Consider the following 27,806-nt stretch of genomic DNA (forward strand, 5'->3'; position numbering starts at 1 on the left):
GATTGTCTATTTCACATCAATGAGCTTTAACTTCCTTACATGTATATGTATATGTATATTTGTGGGGGCAGCTAGGTGGTGCAGTGGATACAGTACCAGCCCTGAAGTCAGGAAGACCTGAGTTCAAATGCAGCCTCAGATACTTAACACTTCCTAGCTGTGTGAGCCTGGGCAAGTCACTTAAACCCAATTGCCTCAGCAAAATAATAATAATAATAATAACAATATTTTCAAATCTTAGCAAGAAATTGTTGCTGTATCTTTTATTCTTTTATCTTCAGTATTATATAAAACCAAGTTGGAGGGGCTATATCATCTAAGAAAGATTGAATTGGGATGTTGTTTGATGTCAAAACCTCTACTTATTCCAATTCTATCATTTACTGATTTTGGAGAATGACTAGGAAAAATCATTTAATTTTTCTGAATTTTAGTTTCTCTTCCTGTCAAATTGGAATAGCAATTTTTATTCTACTTTAATATTATAAGAATTAAATAAGACAGTGGATGTGAATGTATTTTCAAAATAATACTGCAATGTTCAGGCTAGCTGTCTGGATGTCCTCTGGATGGGCCTTGGTTTTAGCAGGATAGACACCAGGAGGATAATCAGGAATAGAATCTAGAGTCTTTATTGTCTCCTGCACATATTGTCTCCTGCACAGTCTGTCTCCTTTACAATCTTTGTCTGTCACAGTCTGATCCAGTCTTGATCTTAGTGGAGGAGTTCAGGAGGTAGGAGAGCCACCTCCTGATGGTCAAAGATGGAATGTATCTATTTCCAATCCTCTTCAGCCCTTAAATACCTCAGTATGATCACATCATTACACCACACTAAGTATGTGTGAACTAGAGAACCATAATCTCATTAACCACACTGAGTTAATACCCTGCTTATAAACTTTGCTTCAAGTATACTTTTCTCAGAGTTGCTCAATATCTGCAATCCTCTACATACTACAGTATGGATAAATGTAATGCAGTACATTAATAATTACTATGGTGTACTACTATTATTGTACCTGATGAAACCATTGAAAAAGCTTGGTATAATCAGTGTCTTGTTAATAATAAGAGGGTGGATTATGGGCCAGGGTAAAAAGAACACTAAGATTAGGTGGCAAAACATTCTCATCTTTAGAGTTTTTGAAATGTAAATATAGTGTAATGAGCTTGGATGTGAAATGTGGATCTGAGTCCAAGATTTCCTATTTACTAGCTGATTTGGTCAGAAACAACTCACTTCTTTCTGTGAATCCCACTTCCTTTTGATAATGAAAAGCTTGAAACATATCTCTAAGATCTTAATTCTGAAATTACTTATTCTGCAACTTTATGTTCTGTTATTCCCAGACATGAATCTTCCAATCAAGTGTTTTTGAGTTCTTCAGTACCCCTCTATTATGTACCTTATTTCTTTTCTCTTCCTCTAGATTTTCATTTTCATTGTTCTCTCATCTTCCATCCCATCTTTTTTTTCTGGCCTATTCACATATTATTGTATTTGACCAAAAAAATCATTGGAAAAACTGGACAGAAATATGGAAGAAATTAATTTAGTCATAATCTCACACCTTAAACACAGATAAATTCCATATGTATGGATCTAAATGTAAAAGCTCATAAGTTAAACAAATAAGAAAAACATAAAAAAAAATCCACTGTGAATTCTGTGAAGACTAGATAACATGATAGTCGAGTTTATAGGGTACTACCTGGAATTAGGAAGAACAGAGTTTAAATGTAGTCTCAAACACTTCCTAATTCTGTGAACCTGGGCAAGTCATTTCATCTCTGCCTGCCTCCATTTCCCTAAGTATAAATAGGAATCATAATAGCACCTATCTCATAGGGTAGTTGTGAAGATAAAAGAACTTAATACTTATAAAATAATCTTTATTGCACTATATAAATGTTAGCCATTATTATTGTTCCTAGGACTCTCATTATTATTATTATTAATTGCTAGCATTATCATCATTTATTATCATTATTATTAATTTTGCCTTTTGTACAGATGACAGAACAGGCTAAGCAATATTAAGTTTCTTGCCCAAGATCAGAAAACCAGGGACCTAGAAATTGACCTCATGTCTCAAGACTCCAATTCTAGTGTTTTCTAGGACCATCTCACTATAAACAATGTCTCTGGCAATGACAATTCATTCAAAGAAACAAAACGATAGAATAGACATTAAGAGAAATGTTACAAACAATGTTTGCTTTTTAAGCATTGCTATAGTCTTTTAATATCTTAAGGATCTTGGAGCAGAGGTGCTGCTTAAGTTGAGAATTGTAAGCTGATTGAATTCAATGAATACATTTCACTATAACTGCTTTGCTTGCAATACTATATATTTTTTGTTGTTCAGATATTCAATTATGTCTGAGTCTTCATGACCCCATGGATCATCACATGCCAGGCCTTCTTTTCCCCATTATTCCTTGAAGTCTGAGCTAGTTTATATTTGTGATTTCCATGATACTATCCATCTCATTCTGGTCTGTTTGCCTTTTCTTTTGTCTTCAATCTTTCCCAACATTAGGGACTTTTCCAGAAAGTCCCATATTCTCATTATGTGGCCAACATATTTTAGCTTTAGCTTCAATAGTTGACTTCCCAGTAAATAGCCTGAATTAATTTCTTTAAGTATTGATTTGATCTTCTTGTTGTACAAAGGACTCTTTAAAGTCTTCTTCATCACCACAATTTGAAAGTGTCAATTCTATAGCACTCAGCTTTCATTATCGAACAACTTTCAAAGTTATGCTATTTGAAAACCCACAGCTTTTACTATATATGAATTTCCATAGCTAAGGTGATATCTCACCTTTTTAATATGGTATAAAGATTTGCTATAGTTTTCCTTCCAAGGAGCAAGAATCTTAATTTCATGGTTGTAGTTTCCCATCTGCAGTGATCTTTGAGCCCAAGAATATAAAATCTTACACTACTTTTATTTCTTTTTCTTCTATATGCCAAGATGGGAAAAGTTGTTTTGGGTTTTTGTTGTCATGTTGTTTTTAATATTAAGTTTCAAGCCACCTTCTATGCTCTCCTCTTTCACCATCATCAAGAAGCTTTTAAATTCCTCTTCACTTTCTGCCATTGAAATAGTACTGTCTGAATATTCGAGATTGTTGAAATTTTCCTGGCAAACAATTCAAGCTTTTAATTTATCTAGTCTGGCATTTCACATGATATACTCTCTATAAAGTTAAATAAATAAGGTGACAATATACAGCCTTATTGTACTCCTTTTCCAATCTTAAACTGATTAGTTGTTCCATGTTCAATTCTAACTGTTGCTTCTTGTCCCATATACAGGTTCCTCAGGAGATAAGTAAGATGAGCAGGTATTACCATTTCTTTGAAGACTTACTATATTTTGTAATGATCTACACAAAAACTTTAGGGTGATTATAAAGCAGAAAGAGATTATTTTATCTGGAATTCATTTGCTTTCTCCATAATTCAATAAATGTTGGCAATTTGTTTTGTACTTGCTTTGCTTTGAAAATCAGCCTTCTTTTCTCATAATTCTAGGTTCACATATTCCTGAAGCCAATTTTAAGACATATGAAATTAGTGTGATTGTTTGCTAATTTGAACAATCATTGGCTTCCTATTTCTTTAGGATTTGGATGTAAAATGATCTTTTCCAGTGCAGTAGTCCACAATTGAATTTCCCAAATTTGTTGGCATATTGAGTGCAGCACTTAACAACATCATCATTTAAGGTTTTAAATAGCTCATCTGGAATGCTATCATATCCACTAGCCTTATTTTTAGCAATGCTTTCTAAGGTTTGCTTTATTTCATTTGCCAGAATCTATGAATCTAGTTTAGTAACAAAACTTTCATCGTTATCAATTATTGGCAATGTTAAGATCTTTTTGGCATAACACTTTTGTGTATTCTGACTATATGTTTTTAATATTTTCTGCTTTTGTTAAAGCCTTATCATTTTTGCCTTTTATCATGGCCAATTTTTCAGGGGACTTTCCCTGGATATCACTAATTTTCTTGAAGAGATCTCTTGTTTTTTCCTATTCTATTGTGTTTGTCTATTTCTTTGCATTGCTCATTTAAGAAAATCTTATCTCCTCTTCTCTCAAATTCTGCATCAGTTGAATATATCTTTCCCTTTCTCCTTTTTATTTTCTTTCCCTTCATTCCTCAACTATTTGTAAAACCTCATCAGATAGCCATTTTTCTTCTTTGTTCTTCTTTGTCTGAACAATGTTGTTGTTGCTGTCTACTGTAAAGTATCAAGAACTTCTGTCCATAATTGTTCAGGAACTCTATTCACAAGATCTAATTCCGTAAATCTATTTATCACCTCCACTTCATGTTTATAAAAACTGTTATTTACATTGTACTTGTATAATCTGATGATTTTATTTATTTTCTTTAAGTTTTAATTTAGCAATATAAAGTTCAAATCTGATTAACAGTCAGCTTCACGGCTTCTTTTAACAAACAATATAGAACTTTCTCCTCTTTTGCTGAAAAATTATATAATCCATCTGATTCTATATTGACCATGTGAAGATATCTATGAGTAGATCTGCCTTTTGGGTTGTTGAAAAGTACTGCTTTTCTTACTTTTTTATTGTCTATGAGGGCTACTCCATTTTTTCTTAAGAATACTTGCTAACAGTAGTATATGTAAAGATCATCTAAATTAAATTCACTGTATTTTATTTTATGAATTTCAAAACATTATTCTGAGAAGTTAGTATTTTTCCCCAGCTACCAAAGGAGTTCATGACATAAAAAAACCAAACAATAAAAATGGTTAAGATCCTCTGTCCTAGAGACTTGATATCACATGAGGAACATTATTTTGTTCGTTATAATTTCCACACAATCAATACATTTATTTATATACATGCATATATATATATATATACACACATATATAATATATATATACCTATTAACACATGTGCCTACTATGTGAATGTATGTACATGTATACATATGCATATATATAAATATACATATGTATATATACAAATATACATATGCATATACAGATATAACAGGCAATAAGATGTTTCAGTGGATAGAATGCTGGTCCTGGAGTCAGGAAAATGAGTTCAAATTGGACTTGAGACACTTACTAGTTGTATGGTTCTGGATAAATTACTTAACCTTAATTAATTGGAAAAGGAAGTGGCAAATCAATCCAGTATCTCTACCAAGATAATTCCATGGACATAATGGTTCATGAAGAGCCAGACACAAATGAATTACTGAATTATATGCATATATATATGTGCATATATACATACATATATGCATATATTTGCAGGTCTGTCTCCTTGCTCTTTGAAGGAAGGGTCTAGTTTACTTTGTAACTCCAATGCTTAGAAAAGAGTCCAACATATAATAGGTGCTTTAAAATGTTTCTTGATTGATTATTTAATCACAGAATTCCTTATGGAAAGCCTACTCCCCAAAGCTATGTTCCTCACTTTGCTCAGAACTTGAATGTCATGGTTCCCAATCAGTCTAGCATCCTGAACATCCAGGTGCCCTTTAGCCATTATTCCTAGGAGGACTTCAAGGGGAACCATGATCTGCCGGAGGCTTTAGATTCATTTATCCAAACAGAGGAACTAACCACGACTCAAGCAGCACATTGATATGTTCTTCAGCACAGGAGTAAATCAATTGGGGGCAGACTAACACCAGGAATCAAGGCATCCCTCTTTTTTCGGGTCTATGTCCTGGAATGAGTGGATGTACTAGGCTGCACTCACAAAACTGACAGCATCAACACTGACTCGAGGCAGACACAGTTAATATGTTTACTGACCTGCAAACTGCTTTGGAGGAACTTGCTGGAATGTGCAAACTGCAATGGGAATGATTGTTCTTTTGTGTGTCTCAATACCACAGTCAGTCACAGACCACAACTGACTGTCTTTGGCTCTTCTCTAGATAACCATCCCAGGGTATTTTGGTCAAATGATTTCCTTATTATGTTGGGTTAAAGTAGCTTTTATTTTCAGGCATATTTAAGACATGGCTTGTACAGGCAGGGACCTTGAAACGAAAAATAATTCTGGAAACTTCTTTTTGTTGTGCTTCATGGTTTACAAGGAGCTTCACTCCCAACAACTGTGGTGAGATAATATTATTATCTACTACTTACAGATGAATAAATATCTTCAGAGAAGTAAAATGACTCATTTATAGCCCAACAGCTGTCACAGCCAAGATTTGAACCCAGCTGACCCTCATACTAGATCTCTTTCTAATTTTCTAACTCTACAACACTATGCTCTGGAGTTCAGGTGAGATTATGTGTGCATTTCACAGAAATGCCATAGTGGGGATCTAGAAGAATCTTAAATATTAATCATTTTATTTGTTCAAGTTTTTACTCTTCTGAAACATATCAATCACTTAATAACACCCTCTACACTACTTTTAAGCTGGGAATATTTCTTCTTGTTTAAATCAAACTGGAGCTTTAATGAAGTAAGGCATAATTAAATGATGATATATTGATTAGGGGCAATTAGGTGGTTCAGTGGATAGAATACCAGGCCTGAAGCCAGGAAGGCCAATCTCTGCAAGTTCAAATTTGACTTCAAATACTTAATGACTGCATGATCCCAGATAAGTCACATAACTTCATTTGTTTCAAATTCTCATTTATAAAATGAGCTGGAGAAGGAAATGATAAGCCACTCCAGTATCTTTGCCAAGAAAACCCTTACTGGCATCATAAAGAGTCAGACATAATTGAAATGATTAAAAAACAATAACATGATGGTTGACATGTTGCTTCTAATGCTGAGTCCAGCATTCTCCTTTGTTTACCTTATTCCAAGATCTCAGCTGAGGATAAACTGAAAATCCCAAAAGAAACATGAAAATGCATATATTCTTTATATTCTTTGGGATTGTCCCATTTTTTGATGTAAAGTTTTAAATGACACTTACTCTAAACCTGAGAAGGATGTTAGAGACCATCTTTTCTAGTTCCTTCAATTTACAAATAAGGAATTCAGACTCAGGAAAGTTAAGTGCCTTTCCCATGTTCCCATATATTTGCCTTGTCAAAAAAAGGATTTGATCTCTTCTTATTACCTATCTTATTGCTCCTTCTCAGCTTCCTTTGCTGGATCATTCTGACTCCAGCACTAATATTTTATCTACTATACCATTATTAACATGGTCAATAAGATTTTGGAAACTTAACACTATGGTTCTAGATAGCACAGAGTAAAACACGGCTACCTGGGGCCCATATATGATATTTTGCAAAACAGTAGTTTATACTTTCTAACTCTAGCCATTCAATCAGGCAGTATAGTTTAGAGATAGGGGCACTAAATTTGGAGATATAGGTGGTTAGTTTAAACCACTCCTTCTCCTTAAAATTCCTTATATGTAAATGAGGAAGCTGGATTAGATGCCTTAGAGGTTCCTCCCAGCACTAAGTTTATGATCCTATTATAATTATACTACCAGGGACAGTTATATGGCATAATAGACAGAGCGCTAGCCCTGAAATAAAAGGATCTGAGTAAAACTCTAACTTTACTAGCTATGTGACCTGTGTAAGTCACTTAATCTTAATTAGCTTCGAAAAGAAAAAGAAATGAAATAGTTATTCTATCATCTAACACATAGTTCATCATTTCAACAAGAACAGAATAATATTTTTTATTGGATATTGTTTTATAATGTAGGTAAAGAAAAATCCTGGAAAGACAGAGAAGTATCTGAAGGATAACATTCCCTTCACTAGATAAACAAAGGGAAATATCCAGAATACAATAAAATAATCAATAACAAAAGAGAAACAAAAAGAACCCATTGCAATGCATGTCATATTGAAAACAAAACTGAAGATGAAGGTATTAGCCTATTGCTCCTGCATCTCCTGCTCTGAGTTTTCTATCTTCTGGTTCAGCTGGAAGATACCCCAAGGAAGGGACCATGATGACAAGGCAATTTGTAATCCTGTCTCTTCTGGAATTCCATTCACCACTTAATTTCTTTATATTACAACCTCTATAAGATATACCCCCTAATCATATCTCTCTATCTCTAACATTTTGAGTCATTTTTTGTTACCTATAAATAGTTCTACCTAGATATTCCTCATTCTAAAAAGAAAAAAAATCAATTTAACCATACCATCTCCCCAAATTATCATTCTATATTCTCTTTTACTATTCATACTTACACTCCCAAGGGGGGAAAAATGCCCACACTGGTTGTCTCTGCTTTCCTGCATATTCTTTATCAACTAGCAATTTGGGTTCCTCCTTTATCATCAAATTGAAGTTGTTCTTCAGATAAAGTTCTCAATCCTATACCTCTTTTTTACCTCTAAGAAGCATTTAACAGTTTGTTACCCTCTCCTCCCAGATATTTTATCCCTCTTTTTATTTAAGTTTTGTAGAGCTGTTCTTAGTTCTCCATCTTCTTATCTAATTGCTTCTTTTTATCCTACTTTGCTGCATCATTACCCATAATAAAGTTCTAATTGTCCTTCATTCTGAAAGAGGACCATGACAATGGGGAAGTGATACCATGACAAGCAAGTGAATTGAATTTAAGTGAGGGAGGGCTGCAAGTTCACCAACCTCACTTTCTCCTTTGGAATCATATGGATCCAGTGGCCAGATTAAATCAAGATAACTGGGGATGGTCTTAGATTCAATTGATCTTGACCTTTTTAAAGTAAGGATTTTAACAGGTCTCAGTTTAATAGCAACAATGCCCAATCAATAATTAAGGCTAAGTTGGAATTGAGACAGAAAATGGCTTTTTATTAGTCAAAAAAATCAATCCTGGAGGGGAAGACCCTCAGTGTTTCTACCACAAATAATTCCAAACAATATGGCCCAAGTGGGGTCAAGTCCTAATTCCTCTTCACTTATCTCTCTGCAGCATAATAGTGATCACATCAGATTTTATAGGTTTACCAGATGCCCCTTAGAACTTATGTAATCAAACCTAAAAATCAAACCAACTCCCTATTTAATATTTTAAAATGGAAATTCCAGATTGATATAAGGGATGGAGGCAAGATGACAGAATAAAATCAAGAAGTTGCTTGAGCTTTCACAATTTCCCTTAAAAACTACATAAAACCAAGTTTTTAAACAGAGTCTGATGGAATGAAACCACTCTCCAGATCAAAATAGATGGAAAAAAATTTCAAGAAATGTCAGTCTCATTGGGGTGCAAAGGTTGTTCAGCCCAGGTCAGTAAGAGGGTCTTAACAACAACAAATCAGCAACTAAGACCCTCAATCCTGTCTCAGTAGAAGAGCAAATAAGTGAGGCAGTCCCCAGTACCAGCTCAGAAGGCAAACTCTGGGAAACAGGCTGTTTCCTGGAAAGAGCAGCCAAGTTACCCTCTACAAAAACAAGGGATCCATGTGCTTAAAGCCAAAGCTCAAAACTGAGCAGGAAGCTTGGGATACCACCACTTTTACCCCAGGAGGAGAGTGCAATCTTAAAAATAAAAAAAGAGGAAATACCAAAAGAAAAAAAAAAAAAAGAAAAGAAGCAAAAACAGAAAAGAATCTTGACCATAGAGGGCTATTATGATGATAGAGTGGCTCAAAACAAAAACTCAGATGTCCACAGAAAAAAAGTTCAAAAAATGAGATAAATTGGTTTCAAGACCAAAGAGGCTTCTTGGAAATGCTCACCAAAGACTTCAAAGAGCAAATAAGAGAGGTAGAAGAAAAAAATGAGAAAAGAAATGAGAGGTGTGCAAGAGAGAGTCAACAGTTTAGAAAAGAAAGGAAAAAAATTGTTAGAAGAAAACAATTACTTAAAGAGTTAAACAAACCAAATGGAAAAAGAAACACAAAAGATAACTGAAGAAAATCATACATGAAAAATTAGAACAGGGCAAATGGAATATAATTGCTATGTGAGACAGCAAGGATCAGTCAAACAAACTAAAAAGAATGAAAAATGGAAGAAAATATGAAATACCTTACTGACAAAACAGCCCACCTAGGAAATAGATCAAGAAGAGCCAATATAAAAATTATTGGCCTACCTCAAGGGCATGACCAAAAGAAGAGCCTGGATAGCATTCTACAAGAAATCATTGAGGATAACAGCCCCAACACTCTATAAACAGAGAGGGAAAAACTCATTGAAAGAATTCAGCAATCACCTCTGGGATCCCACAAGGAAAACCCAAGGAATATTATTGCAAAACTCCAACTCCAATCTCAAGGAGAAAATACTACAAAATGCCAGACAAAAACTATTCAAATATCAAAGAGCAACAGTCAGGATTACAATAAAGGATAACAATAGGATAAAAGGATTACAATAAAGGCCTGAATATAACATATTATGGAAGGAAAAAAGACCTGAGGCTTCAACCAAGAAATAACTACCCAGTTAGACTTAGCATCATTTTTCAGGGGAGCAGATGGAGCTTCAAAGAAGTAAGAGACTTTCAATCATTATTATTGAAAAAAACAGAACTAAAAAGAAAATGTAATCTATAAACACAAGACTCAAGAGAAGCATAGAAAAATAAATAGGGGAAACTATATATCTATATCTATATCTATATATGTATATATATATAGATACATAGATATATATATCATCAAACAAAAAGACATTAAGGGGTAGGATTGTACTGGAAAAAGAAGAAAGTGGAGGTATAATGGGATAATTAGTTCACATGAAAAGGTGCAAAAGACCTATTATAATCCAGGGAAAGAAGGGTGGAGGATGAGCAGTGTCTGAAGCTTGATCTCATTGATTTGCTTTAAGAGGGAATAATTTAATCATTTAGTTGAATATAGAAATTTATCTAACCCTACAAACAAGTAGGAGGAAAAAGAACAAAAGAAAAGGGAGGGACACAATAGAAGGGAGACCAGAAACACTAAGGAAAAATATAAGAGAAGAAGGGAAGGGTTGATAGAAAATAAGGTAGTGGGTGGAGTGAGCTAAAAAAACACTACTAAGAGAAGGGGGGAGGAGTGTTATGAGATAAGGTAGTAGCTGGGGTGGGTAAACAAAACACATTAGTAAGAGAAGAAGCTGGAACAATAGGGGATAAGGTAGTGGATTGAAGTGACTAAAAAACACAAAATTAAGAACAAGGTGGAAAGAGAGAACAAAAGTATATATAGGAAAGAAAATAGGATGGAGAGAAATACAGATCTGTTAATCGTAATGTTAATGTGAAAGGGATGTACTTTCAAATAAAAAAGTAGCAAATAGCAAAGTGGATTAAAACACAGAATCCTACAATATGTTGTTTCCAAAAAACACATTTGACACAGAGACACATATAAAGTAAAAGTAACAGACTGGAACATAATTTATTATGCTTCAGCTGAAATGAAAAATTAGGGTATCAATTCTGATCTCAGATAAAGCAAAACTAAAATAGATCTTATTAAAAGAAATAAGGAATGAAAGTACATCTTGATTAAAGGTACCATAAATAATGAAGTATTAATGATGGTAAATATGTATACACCAAGTGGTAGAGCAGCCAAATTCCTAGAGATTTTAAACCAGTTACAGGAAGAAATAAGAGCAAGACAATGTTAGTGGGGGACTTCAATCTTCCCCTCGTAAGAATCAGACAAATCTAACCACAAAATTAAAAAGATTGAAACTAGGAAAATTAACAGAATTCTAGAAAACTTAGATATGACATCTGGAGAAAATTGAACAGGGACAGAAAGGAACACATCTTTTTCTAAGCAGTACATGGCAGCTACACAAAAATTGATCATGTATTAGTGCATAAAACCCTCATAATCACTTGCAGAAAAGTAGTAAATGCTTCCTGTTCAGTTCACAATGCAGTAAAAATCATATTCCATAAAAGGCCAGGGAAAGATAGACTAAAAAAAAATTGGAAATTAAATAATGTAATTATAAAAAATGAGTGAGTCAAACAACAAAATACAGCAACAATTGATAATTTTATTCAAGAGAATGACAACAATGAAAAAGCATACCTAAACTTATGGGATGTAGTCAAAGCAGTTCTTACAGAAAATGTCATATCTCTTAATAACTATATAAATATAATAAAGAGATTATCAACGAATTAGGCATGCAACTAAAAAGCTAGAAAAAAAACAAATTAAAATCCTCCAGTTAAATACAAAATTAGAAAATTTGAAATGCAAAGGAGAGATTAATAAAATAGAAACCAAGGAAACTATTGAACTAATAAGCAAAACTAAGAGTAGGTTTTATGAAAAAAAAAAAACTAACAAAATATATAAACTTTTGGCTAATTTGACCAGAAAAAGTAAAGAAAAAACAAAATCATCATCATCAAAAATGAAAGAAGTGAAATTACCACCAATGAAAAAGAAATTAAAGAAAAATAATTAGGAGTTATTTTGCCAAACTCAATGGCAGCAAGTCTGACAATCTAATTGAAATGGATGACTATTTACAAAAACATAAATTACCCAAGTTAACAGGAGAGAAAATAAAATAGTTCTATTTTAGAAAAAGGTATTGAACAAGTCATTAATGAACTCCCTAAGAAAAAATCTCTAGGATCAGATGGATTCACAAGTGAATTCTATCAAACATTTAAAGAACAATTAGTTCCAATACTATGTAAATTATTTGGGAAAATAGGTAAAAAAGGAGTACTACCAAACTCCTTCTATGATGCAAATGATGCACCCTAAAAGGAAGGGTAAAATCAGAGAAAGAAAATTACAGACCAATCTCCCTACTGAATATTGAAGCAAAATTTTTAAATAAAATATTAGCAAAGAGATTACAGCAATTTATCAGCAGAATAATACACTATGACAAAGTGGAATTTATGTCAGGAAGGCAGGACTGATTCAAAATCAGGAAAAATATTAGCATAATTGACAATATTAATTACAAAAACAACAGAAATCATGTGATAATCTCAATAGATCCAGAAAAAAAAAAGTTTTGAGAACATACAACACCCATAATATTAAAAGCACTAGAGAATTTAGGGATAAAGAGAGTGTTTTTAAAAATAATAAGCATTATGTATCTAAAACCTACAGGAAGCGTTATTTGTAATGGAGAGAAGCTAGACTCCTTCCCAATAAGATCACCAGTGAAACAAGAATACCCATTATCACCACTATTATTCAACAGTGTGCTAGAAATGTTGTCTTTAGATGTAAGAAAAGAAAAAAATTAAAAGAATTAGAATAGGCAATGAGGAAAATGAAATTATGATTCTTTGCAGATGATATGATGATATACTTAGAATCTTAAAAATCATCTAAAAATCAACTAGAAAGAATTCATAGCTTTAGCAAAGTGGCAAGGTACACAAATCATCAGCATTTTTATATGTTACTGATAAAGTCCATCACCAAGAGATAGAAAGATAATTTCCATTTATAATTATTGAAGACAAAATAAAATATTTCAGGGTCTACCTGCCAAGACAAACCCAAGAAATATATGAACACAATTATAAAATACTTCTCACACAAATAAAGTCAGCTCTAAACAATTGGAAACATAATAATTGTTCATAGATAGGCCAAGCTAAAATAATAAAAGTGACAATTCTGCCTAAATTGGCCTACTTGTTCAGTGCCATACCAATCTTTATTATTATTATTATTATAGTTTTTTATTTACTTAACCTATGCATGGGTAATTTTTCAGCATTGACCCTTGCAAAACCTTCTGTTCCCACTTTTTCCCTCCTCCCACTCCCTCCCCTAGATGGCAGGTAGGCTAATACATGTTAAATATGTTAAAGTATATGTTAAATACAATATATTTATATAGTTATCTTGCTGCACAAGAGAAATTGGATTTAGAAATAAGGTAAAAATAATTTGAGAAGGAAAATAAAAATGCAAGAGGACTAAAACTGAAGGAGTGGAAATGCTATGTTGTGGTCCACACTTATTTCCCATAGTTCATTCACTGGGAAGGAGTCTAGCTTCTCTCCATTACAAATAATGCTTCCTGTAGCTGGTTCTCTTCATTATTGAACAATTGGAACTGATTTGGTTCATCTCATTGTTGAAAAGAGCCATGTCCATCAAAATTGATCATTATATAGTATTGTTGTTGAAGTATATAATGATTTCGTGGTTCTGCTCCTTTCACTTAACATTAGTGCATGTAAGTCTCTCCAGGCCTTTCTGAAATCATCCTGCTGGTCACTTCTTACAGAACAATAATATTCCATAGCATTCATATACCACAATTTATTCAGCCATTTTCCTATTAATGGACATCCATTAAATTTCCAGTTTCTGGCCTCTACAAAGAGGGCTGCCACAAACATTCTTGCACATACAGATCCCTTTCCCTTCTTTAAGATCTCTTTGGGATATAAGCCCAGTAGTAGCACTGCTGCATCAAAGGGTATGCATAGTTTGATAGCTTTTTAAGCATAGTTCCAAATTGCTCTCCAGAACGGTTAGATCCCTTCACAATTCTACCAATAATGTATCAGTGTCTCAGTTTTCCCACATCTCCTCCAACATTCCTCGTAATTTTTTCCTGTCATCTTAGCCAATCTGAGAGGTATGTAGTGGTATCTAAGATTGTCTTAATTTGCATTTCTCTGATCAATAATGATTTGGAGCATATTTTCATATGACTATAAATAGTTTCAATTTTTTTATCTGAAAATTGTCTGTTCATATCCTTTGACCATTTATTAATTGGAGAATGGCTTGAAGTATTATAAATTAGAGTCAATTCTCTATATATTTTGGAAAGGAGGCCTTTATCAGAACCTTTGACTCTAAAAAGGTTTTCTTAGTTTATTGCTTCCCTTCTAGTCTTGTCTGCATGTATAAAAACCTTTATCAACTTTTTCTATTTTGTGATCAATAATGATCTCTGGCTCTTCTTTGGTCACAAATTCTTTCCTCCTCCACAGGTCTGACAGGTAAACTATCCTATGTTCTTCCAATTTATTTATAATCTCATTCTTTATGCTTAGATCATGAACCCATTTTGACCTTATCTTGGTGTACAGTGTTAAGTGTGGGTCAATGCCAAATTTCTGCCATAGTAGTTTCCAATTTTCCCAGCAGTTTTTGTCAAATAGTGAATTCTTATCCCCAAAGTTGGGGTCTTTGGGTTTGTCAAACACTAGATTGCTATAATTATTGACTATTTTGTCCTGTAAACCTCACCTATTCCACTGATCAACTAGTTTATTTCTTAAGTGCCATACGAAACTAACTGCCAAAACATTATTTTATAGAACTAGAAAATTAATAGAAAAATTCACCAGGAAGAACAAAAGGTCAACAATATCAAGGGAATTAATGAAAAGAAAATACAAAGGATGGTGGTTTAGCAGTACCAAATCTAAAATTATATTGTAAAGTAGCAGTTATCAAAACCATTTGGCACTGGTAACGAAATAAAATGGTGGATCAGTGGAATAAATTAAATATACAAATTACAAAAATCAAAACCTATAGCAATCTAGTGTTTGATAACTCCCCCCAAAAAAACCAGCTTCTGAAATACGAACTCAGTATTTCACAAAAATTGGTGGGATAACTCGAAAATCATATGTCAGAAACTGAGCATAGGTCTCCATCTTACGCTCTACACTAAAATAAGGTCAAAATTGTACATGATTTGGGAATAAAGAATGACACCATAAACAACTTAGGAGAATAAGGGATCTTTGGAGAAGAGAGGAATTTATGACCAAAGAAGAATTAGAAAACATTATAAAAGGCAAAATGGGCAATTTTGATTACATTAAATTAAAAAAAGGTTTTGCACAAAGAAAACCAAGAAAAAGAATATTCAAATAGAAGTATAAAGGTGGGAAGAAATCTTTACAGTCAGCGTTTCTGATAAAGATCTCATTTCTAAAATATATAAACAACTGTTTAAAATTTATAAGAATGCAAGTCACTCCCCAATTGATAAATAGTCAAAGGATGTGAACAATTAAATTAAAGCCATCCAAAGTTATATCCAAAAAAATGCTCTAAATCTATTGATTAGAAAAATTCAAATTAAAACATCTCTGAGGTACCACCTCACACTCCTGAGATTGGCTAAGATGGCAACAAAAGATAATGATAAATGTTGGAGGGGATGTGGGAAAACTGGGACACTAATGCATTATTGGTGAAGTTGTGAAGTGATCCAGCCATTCTAAAGAGCAAACTGGTAGTATGCCCAAAGGGCTATAAAATTGGCACAACAATGCCATTATTAATTCTGTATCCCAAGGAAATCTTAAAAAAGGGAAAAGGACCCACATGTACAAAAAAGTTTGTAGCTGCTCCTTTTGTGGCAGCAAGGAATTGGAAAAGTGAATGGCTAACCTAATTGTGGTATATGAAGATAATGGAATATTGTTGTTACATAAAAAATGATGAATATGCTGATTTTAGAAAAGTCTGGAAAGATTTACATGAAGTGATGCTGAGCAAAACAAGCAAAACTAGGAATATAGAGTGTTAAGTCTGGGCTAGCTCCCTGAAGGCCTCAGAATCAGCCAGAGTCAGGATAAGTAAAAGTCCTTGGTCTTTAGGGGGAGGCATAGAAGAAGCAGGCAAACTGCCAGGAGTTTTGCCAAAGATCTCTCCTTGATTTTGGAGCCCAGAATCTCCACCTTTCTCCTCCTCTTCCTGCTGCCAAGCGAGTCTCCAGCTTCTGTCACCCCATCCTCTAATCCTTGCCTAGGATTATCTTAATCCCAAACATTGAGCCAGCAAGGATGAGAAGGGCCATTTTCCAAACATATGTAATAGAGTCATTGTTTTATAGTGAATAGGTAATTAGCCTTAAGTGCTCAGTTTGTCTGATTCAAGTACACCTTTCCATAGTTTAAGCCCTTTACAACAGAGTACACAAAAATAGCAAGAATGTGTGATTATCAACTATGAAAGATTTGGTTCTTCTTAGTGGTTCAGTGATCCAAAGCATTCCCAATAGACTGGATAGAAAATGCCATCTACATCCAGAGAATGAACTAAGGAAAGTGAATGTAAATCGATACATGCTATGTTCCTTTCTTTTTTTCTGTTTTTTTTTAATCTCTCCCATGGTTTTTCCTTTTTGCTCTGATTTTTCTCTCCCACCATGATTCATAAAGTAATGTGTATTAAAAATAAATAAATTTACTAGGAAAAATAATACCTCTGAAAAGGGTCCTATATACAGGTAATGCAACAAATAGGGACATATGCCAAAAATGATTCCTCCAATGATACAAACAGTTCTCCAAAGCATTGTATATTATTAAAACCATGCAAAATAATGTTCCAAGTCATGAATAATAAGAGAACTGAAGATGAAACAATTTTCAAATTTTTACATCACACCCAGAAAGTAGGCAAAGATGAACAAGAATATGAATAATCTTTAGTCTAAGGAAGGGCTCTCTGTGAGGGAATATGGGGAAGGATGTAGTACGAAATGCAGATGACATAACAGCAAAACCTATCAATAAAAATCTATTTATTAAAAAGAAAGATAATGAATGGTTCAGAATGGGCATAACTTCCAAACACAAGCCACAGGAAAAAAAAAAAAAAAAAAAGCAAAGCAGAATTGGAGCAGGTGAATGTATTAGCTTTGATGAAGATTAGAACTACATTATTTGTAGGAGTAAAAACAGGGTGATAATGCAGAGAAGTTTTGAGAATAGGCATTAAGGTAATTGATGTTTATGTCCTTAAACTCTCAGTGAAATAGGAGATTAGGTCATCAGATGTGTGTGAGTGTGTATGTGTGTGTGTGTGTGTGTGTGTGTGTGTTGTAGAAGGGATAAAGGACAATTTGGACATGGAGATATGAGGAAGATAGAAATACTCTGAGATTAGAGATTTAGAAGTTTCTTCAATATAAATGAGCATATCACTTTGTATGACAATGTGGGCTGTCTATGGTGTTCTGAAGGGTCAGATTTCTCACTGAAAGAGACTTGATCAATCATCTAGTTCAATATCGTTTTTATTTAAAGATGAGAAAATGAAGGCACAAAGTCCAATGGCTTACTTCAGGTCATATAAGTTGGTTGGCTGTTATCCTACTTCTCAAAGAGGACCAAAATGATATCACTATGTTAGAATCAAATTATTATCTATCTGACTATGGCTGATCAGACCCATTCGAGCTCAGAATGCTCTGTCACAATTCAGACACAAATAGTTCATATGAACATTTGAAGTAGTTTCTCTAATTTTGTTCATCTAGCATTTCTTTCGGGCTAATTTAATTCTGCTTTGCTCATACAGAATTGCATCTTTTCTGGTGAGGACACACCATACTGGGCAGTCCTGTTCCAGTGTTTCTATAGCCTTCACCCAGAGGTACTAGTCTTCCCTGAACATACCCTATACCTCCATGGAAGTAGTTAACATCAGAAATACTATTTGAATCTATGTTCTTTGATCCCAGAGCCATCACTCATTCTAATGTACCAAGCATGGCTTCTCATAAGGAAGATGCTTCATAAATTGCAGAAGGATATATAAATATGTTATTAATGTGATTACAATGTGAAACATACGTTAGAAGGCAAGCGATGGGATAAGAGTGTCCACATTCATTTCCCTAGTATTTTGCTATTGGAAAATTAAACTACAATGTGGATTAATCTCTTCTACTGCATTTCTGCTTAATATCACGTCTACATCTTCTCTAATTTCCCATTATCTGGAGTACCCTTGCAGTCATTAAAGTAATAGTAATGTTAAAACAAACTACAGGTCTAACAAGGCTAGCAATGAAATTATTCACCAGAATGGAATTAATAAACCAAAATAAACCTGTCCTCTATAAGAGAATGTCCCAGCAGGTAGCTTGCTAATGAAAACAATGATTTCCCAATGGTTGTGCATTTCAAAGTTTGGGCAAAGGGTTCCACTTTCAGAATACATGAGAAAACATATAAAATGATCAAGGTGGCTTTAAGCTTGTTTGTACTATATGAAACTGAGACATAGGTTGAGGACAATTTTCCCCCTTCTATATCCCCTTCCCAGTTGGAAATGTGGTCAGAGTATAGTGTGAAACTTTAACATAACTAATTGGGGTAAATATTCAGCCAATGCATGGGAAATTAACCACCAAAGTCTCATTTACATTAATGGGATTTGCACAGCTAATTCCCTCCCCATTGTGTGCAATATTACTTCATAATGTTTATCCTGACATGGCACAACTTCCAGCAGGAAACAATGTATTAGGGGCACAAGGGCAGGATGTTCTATTGGTTATGGTATTGAGGACTCGGGACTCGGGACTCATTATCATCAGTATCACATCGCTTTCATGTTTCCTCAAGGAAGATGCTAGATATGTGTCTACAAAGAGGGAGATATGTCACCAGCTATAATATTCTCTTTCACGTTTCCTCTAGCCCTAGATCAAGGGTGATTGCCATAGACTTTCTAATGCATGTTTGTAGCCTGCAGAGGCAAGACTAGATGAAATTGGTTTAGTTCGCATTGATTATTTATATGATATAGTGGATAATAAGATAGATTTAGCGTCAGGGAGATCTGAGTTTGAATCTTATCTCTATCAGATATGGAATGTAGGACCCTTAGCAAATCCACTGATCTCCAGTGATAGCTCTTTAATTTTACAAATTGTAGGAAAACAAAAACAAAAAAAGATCTCAGTTTGCATTGATAGAGAAATTTCTTTAGCTGGGAACTTACCATACCATTGAAATTGTGATTTCATTTCTCCCCTGATACTTCTTCATTTCTCCTTTTCACTTTAGGTTACCAGAAATCATATGTTACCTCTAAGTGACTGAAATGCCTCTGCACTTATGGTCTCCTTGACAAGAGTGAACTCTGTATGACCTGAGTGAGCCCAGTAAAATTATATAAAATTACACACACACACACACACACACACACACACACACACACACAAAAAAAAAAAACAAGTCCTCTTTGATCTACAAACCTAAATGGTCTCCATCCTCTCAGAGCAAGATAAGTTTTCTTGGGGGAAATCATAAAACCAGGCAAGACTTCACATTTACTTGAGACTTCCCTTATACTCATACATAAAATGGGTCTTCAAAAAATGATTTTTTGGCAGATCACTTCTCCCTTGGAGAATTATATTCCCACCAAGAGAATCCCTCTTGGTGTTTCTTTAATAATAAAGCCTTTTTACCATTGCCTCTGGATTTGGCTAATTCTTTCACTCAGAACTCCAATCTGGGAGAGAAGGAACCCCACCCATTTCTGCCTAACCTCTTCATTGGTGCCCTCATCATCCTTAGAATTATATCTTATAACTCAAGGTTGTCTAGTGATGTCTAAAAATACAAAATTTTGGACTCTGAAAAGACCTTAATTATCCAGTAATTTTTTCCTCATTTCACTGATAAAGAGAGAAAGGTAGGAAGGTAGGATCACTATTCATGAGGTAGGAAACTTAAATTATCCAAAGTAAAAAGCAAATATACAAGCAAAAAATCAAACATATGTGTTCTCAAAATGAGATTTTCTTCTCAGTCTTCTGATTCTTTCCCATATACCCCCACTGACTCTTCTCCTGTGCTTTGGTCATAAACTCAATTTCTAAATCAGACTATTTTGCTGTCTTTGATGAGAATGTGCTGCAGGTGAGAGAACATGGGGGATATAAAACAAACCATCTCTAAGAGCAGACAAACTAAAACTAAATGATCTATTGGAATCATTAGCATTATCTTCTTCCAGTCTAAATAAAGTTGTTATATATTAGTTAATTGCCTCCCCAAATGACCCAAAGTACTAAATTATTTTAATTATTAAATTAAATAATGCATAAAACTTAGGAAATAGGCCTCTCTTAAGTATCTTGGAAGGGAATGGAAATGAAGAAAACCTCACTGTTTTCAGAGAATTCTTGTTATGAAACAAAGGTTGAATTAAGGCTGAGAGAGTTGGAGGGGGGAGAATCAATAAACAACGATTTTAACCATTTTTAAGACAGTTGGTACTGCTCACTAAAACAAAAATCCATATTTCTAATACCACTTTCTTTCCAGTATGGGTTACCACAATCTTCAAAGAGTAAAAGTTGTGTATGATTTAAAAAGTAATAATAGTTATGTGGTATTGTAAAGTTCATCAATAAAATTTACATTTATTATATTATTTAAATATCACAATAACCTTAAGAAATAGGTTATGATTATCTTTAGTTTACAGATAAGGAAACTGAGGCTAAGAGCAATTAAGTGATTTCTATTAGTTCAAAAAGCTAGTAATTGTCTGAGAAAGGATTTGAAGTCTAGGTCTAAATACTCTATCCACTCTGCCACCAAATTGCCCCACCTGGAAGATGTATAGAAAATTTAAGTAGTAGGCAATACATACATGATGCTTGGAAAAAGCATAATGGAAATAAGTGGTATAACAGATCTGTACTAGGTTTGATTGACAAACAAGGTGGATTGTCTATATAAAAAGAATAAAGAATAATGGGAGTGGGTAGCCTGAGTGATGGACTGGTACTCATATTATATTAAATACCTGAAAGAAGGTCTGTAACACATGAAGTGGGATTGTTATGGAGGATTTCCTGGTGAACATAGGCAAGAGTGTCATAGTATGAGAAGGCATGAAGGGATTGAAATATGCACCCTTGGATGAAATGCCTATATCAATGAGATTCTATTGTGCTCATAGATCCATCAAAGCAAGTCAAAGTAAGTTCCTTTCTTCCTTCTTTCTTCCCTTTCTATTTTCCTTCCTCCCTCCCTCTTTTCCTTCCTCCCTCCCTTTTTCCCTCCTTTTTTTCTTCCTCCCTCTCTTCCTTCCTCCCTCTCTTCCTTTCTTCCTTCCTTCCTTCCTTCCTTCTTTTTCTTTCCTTCCTTCCTTCCTTCCATTTCATTGTTCACTTATTTCACTCATCTTTTATGATAGATTATAAACTTCGTTGCCAGCAACATCTTGCTTTCATATTTGTATTTCTCATACTTAGTACTGCTATAAAGGAAATGCTTCATAAGCTGTATCTGGAATATAGTTGATTTTTAATATATACTTGATTGAACAGTACATCAAAGAGTCACACTAAATTGCCCTCCCCCCCACTATTGTTACTCTTACAAATCATAACTCTTACCTTCATAATGATGTTGATGAGTTATTTTTGGTGGTCAATTTAGAACACAAAGTGATTCTTTAAATTTAAGAATATTCATTCTATAATCAGTCCTATACTCTAACTTTATATATTGGTGGGAATCACTAGAGTTTGAACTTGGTCCAGTGTAATCTTCATGCTACCATGAGTCAGTAGTGCCATTCTGCTTTCTTGTGAAACATCAAATGGAACCAACATTATTCAACTGTACATATGAATGTATATGTGGTTCTGAAAGAAATTAATTCTGTAATCTATATGAAAAGTCAGAAATTGACTGGCACTGAAAATTTATAAGTCAGAAAACTCCTTGTGCTTCAATGCTTATTACAGAAAAAAAAATCATGAGCCCAGTTTTCTTGTCTTAAGTGAACCCAATAACCATTTCCCAATTTCTATTTGTTGAGTAAGAATCTTGTAGAGCCAAATGTCATCAATATTTAATCTGTTATGTACATCTATATGTATGTATACATGTCTGTATACACACACATATACATACATACTATTAGTATTTTTTTTTATTTAATAGCCTTTTATTTACAGGATATATACATGGGTAACTTTACAGCATTAACAATTGCCAAACCTCTTGTTCCAATTTTTCACCTCTTATCCCCCCCCCCCACCCCCTCCCCTAAATGGCAGGATGACCAGTAGATGTTAAATATATTAAAATATAACTTAGATACACAATAAGTATACATGACCAAAACATTATTTTGCTGTACAAAAAGAATCAGACTCTGAATTATTGTACAATTAGCTTGTGAAGGAAATCAAAAATGCAGGTGTGCATAAATATAGGGATTGGGAATTCAATGTAATGGTTTTAGTCATCTCCAGAGTTCTTTTCTGGGTATAGCTAGTTCAGTTCATTACTGCTCCATTAGAAATGATTTGGTTGATCTCGTTGCTGAGGATGGCCTGATCCATCAGAACTGGTCATCATCTAGTATTGTTGTTGAAGTATATAATGATCTCCTGGTCCTGCTCCTTTCACTCAGCATCAGTTCGTGTAAGTCTCTCCAGGCCTTTCTGAAATCATCCTGTTGGTCATTTCTTACAGAACAGTAATATTCCATAATTTTCATATACCACAATTTATTCAGCCATTCTCCAACTGATGGACATCCATTCAGTTTCCAGTTTCTAGCCACTACAAAAGGGCTGCCACAAACATTCTGCACATACAGGTCCCTTTCCCTTCTTTATAATCTCTTTGGGATATAAGCCCAGTAGTAACACTGCTGGATCAAAGGGTATGCACAGTTTGATAACTTTTTGAGCATAGTTCCAAACTACTCTCCAAAATGGTTGGATTCGTTCACAACTCCACCAACAATGAATCAATGTCCCAGTTTTCCCACATCCCTCCAACAATCATCATTATTTTTCCTGTCATCTTAGCCAATCTGACAGGTGTGTAGTGGTATCTTAGAGTTGTCTTAATTTGCATTTCTCTGATTAATAATGACTTGGAGCATCTTTTCATATGACTAGAAATAGTTTCAATTTCTTCATCTGAGAATTGTCTGTTCATATCCTTTGACCATTTTCAATTGGAGAATGGCTTGATTTTTATAAATTAGAGTTAATTCTCTATATATTTTGGAAATGAGGCCTTTATCAGAACCTTTGACTGTAAAAATATTTTCCCAGTTTATTGCTTCCCTTCTAATCTTGTCTGCATTAGTTTTGTTTGTACAAAACTTTTCAGTTTGGTATAATCAAAATTTTCTATTTTGTGATCAGTAATGATCTCTAGTTCTACTTTGGTCATAAAGACCTTCCCCTTCCACAGGTCTGAGAGGTAAACTATCCTATGTTCCTCTAATTTATTAATAATTTCATTCTTTATGCCTAGGTCATGAACCCATTTTGACCTTATCTTGGTGTACGGCGTTAAGTATGGATCAATGCCTAGTTTCTGCCATATTAGTTTCCAATTTTCCCAGCAATTTTTATCAAACAGTAAGTTCTTATCCCAAAGCTGGGATCTTTGGGTTTGTCAAAGACTAGGTTGCTATATTTGTTGACTGTTTTATCCCTTGAACCCAATCTATTCCACTGATCAACTAATCTATTCCTTAGCCAATACCAAATAGTTTTGGTAACTGCTGCTCTATAATATAATTTTAGATCTGGTACAGCTAAGCCACCATCATTTGATTTTTTTTTTCATTAATTCCCTTGAAATTCTTGACCTTTTGTTTTCCATATGAACTTTGTTGTTATTTTTTCTAGGTCATTAAAATAGTTTTTTGGGAGTCTGATTGGTATAGCGCTAAATAAATAGATTAGTTTAGGTAAAATTGTCATCTTTATTATATTTGCTCGCCCTATCCAAGAGCATTTAATATTTTTCCAATTGGTTAGATCAGACTTAATTTGTGTGAAAAGTGGTCTGTAATTTTGCTCATAAAGTTTCTGATTTTCCCTTGGCAGATAGATTCCTAAATATTTTATATTATCAGTAGTTACTTTAAATGGAATTTCTCTTTGTAACTCTGACTGTTGGATTTTGTTAGTGATATATAAGAATGCTGATGACTTATGTGGGTTTATTTTATAACCAGCAACTTTGCTAAAGTTGTGGATTATTTCTAATAACTTTTTAGCAGAATCTCTGGGATTCTCTAAGTATACCATCATGTCATCGGCAAAGAGTGATAATTTGGCTTCCTCATTGCCTATTCTTATTCCTTTAATCTCTTTCTCAGCTCTTATTGCTATAGCTAGCGTTTCTAATACAATATTAAATAGTAACGGTGATAGTGGGCAACCTTGTTTTACTCCAGATCTTATTGGGAATGGTTGCAGTTTGTCTCCATTACATATGATGCTTACTGAGGGTTTTAAATAGATGCTGCTGATTATTTTAAGGAAAAGTCCATTTATTCCTATACTCTCAAGTGTTTTTAATAGGAATGGATGTTGGATTTTATCAAATGCTTTTTCTGCATCTATTGAGATGATCATATGGTTTTTGTTAATTTGGTTATTAACATGGCCAATTATATTGATAGTTTTCCTAATATTGAACCAGCCCTGCATTCCTGGTATAAATCCTACTTGATCATAGTGTATTATCTTGGAGATGATTTTCTGTAGTCTTTTGCTAATATCTTATTTAAGATTTTAGCATCAATATTCATTAGGAGATTGGTCTATAATTTTCTTTCTCTGTTTTCAGCCTACCTGGTTTAGGTATCAGTACCATGTCTGTGTCATAGAAGGAATTTGGTAGGACTCCTTCATTCCCTATTTTATCAAATAATTTATATAGCATTGGGGCCAATTGTTCTTTAAATGTTTGGTAAAATTCACATGTAAATCCATCTGGTCCTGGGGATTTTTTCTTAGGGAGTTGTTTAATTGCCTGTTCTATTTCTTTTCTGAAATGGGACTATTCAAACAATTTACTTCTTCCTCTGTTAGTCTGGGAAGTCTGTATTTTTGGAGGTAGTCATCCATTTCACTTAGGTTATCAAATTTATTGGCATAAAGTTGAGCAAAATAACTCCTTATTATTTTCTCTAATTTCCTCTTCATTGGTGGAAAGTTCTCCCTTTTCATTTTTAAGACTACTAATTTCATTTTCCTCCCTCCTTTTTCTAATCAGATTTACCAAAGGCTTATCTATTTTATTGGCTTTTTCATAGAACCAACTCTTAGTTTTATTAATTTGTTCAATAGTTTTTTTACTTTCAATATTTTTAATCTCTCCTTTTAATTTTAGAATTTCCAATTTAGTATTTGATTGGGGTTTTAATTTGGTCTTTTTAGTTTTTTAGTTGCAAGCCAATTCATTAATCTTTTCTTTCTCTGTTTTATTCAAGTAAGCCTCTAAGGATATAAAATTCCCTCTTATTACCGCTTTGGCTGCATCCCACAAATTTTGGTATGATGTCTCATCATTGTCATTATCTTGAGTGAAATTATTAATTGTATCTATAATTTGCTGCTTCACCCAATCATTCTTTAAGATGAGATTGTTTAGTTTCCAATTACTTTTGGTCTATTTCCCCTAACTTTTTGTTGAATGTAGTTTTTATTGCATCATGATCTGAAACGAAAGCATTTACTATTTCTGCTTTCTTGCATTTAATTTTGAGGTCTTTATGTCCTAATATATGGTCAATTTTTGAATAGGTTCCATGAACTGCTGAGAAGAAAGTATATTTCCTTCTATCTCCATTCAATTTTCTCCAAAGATCCAACATACCTAATTTTTCTAATATTCTATTTACGTCTTTAATTTCTTTCTTATTTGTTTTGTGGTTTGATTTGTCTAATTCTGAGAGTGCAAGGTTGAGATCTCCTACTATTACAGTTTTGTTGTCTATTTCTTCTTGCAAATCTCTTAACTTCTCCTTTAGGAAGTTGAGTGCCATACCACTTGGTGCATATATGTTTAATATTGATATTGCTTCGTTGTTTATGCTACCCTTTAGCAGGATGTAGTTACCTTCCTTATCTCTTTTAATTAGATCAATTTTACTTTTGCTTGATCTGAGATAAGGATGGCTACCCCTCTTTTTGACTTCACCTGAAGCATAATAGATTTTGCTCCAGCCTTTTACTTTTACTCTATATGCATCCCCTGCTTTAAATGGTTTCTTGTAAACAACATATTGTAGGGTTCTGACTTTGATCCAGTCTGCTATCTGCCTCCTCTTTATGGGGAGTTCATCCCATTTACATTTACGGTTAGAATTACTAAATCTGTATTTCCTGCCATCCTAATAACCCCAGATTGTGCTTTACTTATTCTTGCCTCCCCAACCCTCTTTCCCCTTTTAAACTTAGTACCCCTCTTGTATCACGATACTTATCCTCTTTATAATCCCTCCCTCCCCCTTTGAGTCTTTCCCCTTCCTTCCCTTATTACTCTTTTTCTTTTCCTTTTCCTCTCCCCCATTTTTAATGAGGCGAGAGAGAATTTTCTCTAAAACAAATGTCAATTATTTTTTCTTTGAGCCAACTCTGATGAGAGTAAGATTCACACAATGTTCCTCCCCCTCTCTAAATTCCCTCAGATATGATAAGTTTCCTTAGCCTCTTTGTGGGATGTGGTTTCCCTCTTTTTATCCCTCCTTCCCACCTTATTCTGCCATCATCCCTTTTCCATATCTACTTCCCTTTTTTATGTTATATCAGTACAATCAAATTATACATGTATTCTTTTTGTATATCCACAACAGAAATACAATTCTCAAGAGTTATTTTTACCTTTTCTGCATCTCTTGAGTTCTATTCTTGGAGATCAAATTTTTTGTTTAGTTCTGGTTTTTTCTTCAGAAACAAATGGAATTCATTTGTTTCATTAAATGTCCATCTTCTTCCCTGGAAGAAAATGCTCAGCTTAGCTGGGTAGTTTATTCTTGGCTGCATCTCAAGTTCTTGTGCCTTTCGGAATATCATATTCCAGGCCCTTCTTTCCTTTAATGTAGAGGCAGCCAGATCTTGGGTGATCCTTATTGTGGCACCTCGGTATTTAAATGGTTTTTTTTTGGCTGCTTGTAAAATTTTTTCCTTAATCTGATAGTTCTGAAATTTTGCCACAATATTCCTTGGGGTTTTTATTTTAGGGTTTCTTTCAGAAGGTGTTCGATGAATTCTTTCAATGCCTATTTTACCTTCTGATTCTATTACATCTGGGCAGTTCTCTTTGATGATTTCTTGTAAAA

Source organism: Sarcophilus harrisii, chromosome 1 (genome assembly GCF_902635505.1).
Source record: "Sarcophilus harrisii chromosome 1, mSarHar1.11, whole genome shotgun sequence".
Classification (NCBI taxonomy): domain Eukaryota; kingdom Metazoa; phylum Chordata; class Mammalia; order Dasyuromorphia; family Dasyuridae; genus Sarcophilus; species Sarcophilus harrisii.